The sequence below is a fragment of the Cornus florida genome, unplaced genomic scaffold (assembly GCF_030987335.1).
Source record: "Cornus florida cultivar Cherokee Brave unplaced genomic scaffold, ASM3098733v1 CherokeeBrave_3.0.0_Hap2_Chr10, whole genome shotgun sequence".
In the NCBI taxonomy this organism is placed as follows: Eukaryota; Viridiplantae; Streptophyta; class Magnoliopsida; order Cornales; family Cornaceae; genus Cornus; species Cornus florida.
The window spans coordinates 53,024,331-53,025,721 of record NW_026775580.1 but is presented as its reverse complement, the minus strand read 5'-3'; the positions used below and the strand labels follow the sequence as shown (position 1 = coordinate 53,025,721).

The 1,391-nt window shown below is 38.2% G+C and overlaps 1 non-coding gene across 1 annotated transcript; it reads right to left on the bottom strand.

Moving 5' to 3' along the window:
* Window positions 1–577: 577 nt before the first annotated feature.
* Window positions 578–683, bottom strand: LOC132280538 (small nucleolar RNA R71). Its single transcript, XR_009471594.1, has one exon. It is a non-coding gene; the product is annotated as a small nucleolar RNA R71 (small nucleolar RNA).
* Between the last annotated feature and the right edge of the window lie 708 nt (window positions 684–1,391).

Sequence of the window (1,391 nt, the reverse complement as noted above, 5' to 3'; positions counted from 1 at the left end):
TTAGGATTAGTGGAACCAGTGCAAGTTAACTCGCCAAACTAGGTCAAAACCTTTAGTGCATGATCCTAAAATAGAGAAACTTTAAGTCAATTAAGAAAGCTTAAAAAACATTTAAATAATATTGATAGTTCCTCTGATAAAATGGCTGAACAACATAATGCACTGGGAAATAATGGTAATGGTAATGGAGAACGGGTTCCACCTGTTCCTCCACAACAACCATAATTGAGGGATCATTTCATTCCTACCATATATACTTCCCCTTCGTGCTTTGTTTTTCTGAATGCTGATGCAACCTATTTTGAGATTAAGCCTGCTATGATCCAAATGCTTCCTGCCTTCCGTGGGTATGCAACAGAGGATCCTTATAAGCACTTGGATGTGTTTTTGGAATTATGTTCAACTACCAAGTTGACCACTCTATCCAATGATTCATTCAGAATGCGTCTTTTCCAGTTCTCTCTCAAAGATAAAGCAAGAACTTGGTTGCAGTCCCTTTCAACAAATTTCATATCTTCATGGAACATGTTGTAATAGGAGTTCTTGAAGAAATATTACACTGTGGGTAAAACCACACAAATGAGAAGAGAAATCATGACATTTTCCCAAATCCCAGGAGAATAGCTTTATGATGCATGTGAGAGATATCATGATCTTCTAAGAAAGTGTCCACACCATGATATTGCTCAATGACACTTAATACAGATCTTCTATGATAGTCTTACAGACTCGTATAGAAACATGGTTGATGTTTCCAGCAATGGAGCTTTTCTGCGTAAGAGTCCCGCTGATGTTTGGGAACTGTTTGAGGCCCTAAGTGAAAACTCAGTGCAACATGGTTCTTCCTCTAGGTCTAGGTCTTCACCTGGAATGCATAAGGTTGAAAAACTTTATGAGGTAGATAAATCTAGTGAGTTAGTCACTCAAATAGAAGCCTTGAGCCGTAGGTTCGATCAAATCTTATCATCATGCTTTGCTCCTATTGCTAATCCGCAAACTGCCGTACCAAAGGAAGTTTGTTCCATCTGTGTTAATTCTAACCATTTTGCTAATGCTTGCCCTATGCTAGGACAATCATCTGAGATCCCATAGGAGCAAGTGAATGCTGCATTCTCTAAGCCAGCTTATAATCCTTATTCTTCTACATATAATCCTGGCTGGAGAGATTATCCCAATCTGTCATGGCGTAATCCAAATCAGGGGAATATTGTTTTTTAATCTTAGGGGCAGTATCAAAATTCATCTAATCTTATGCCACAAAATAATTCTTTCAACCAATCTGGTATTTACTGTCCACCTCAGTTTAGGAATCAATCTACTAAAGCTCCTAATCTTCCACCTCGTTCTTAAAATTTTGCTTTTGAGGAACAAGTACGCAATACTCTTGGTGA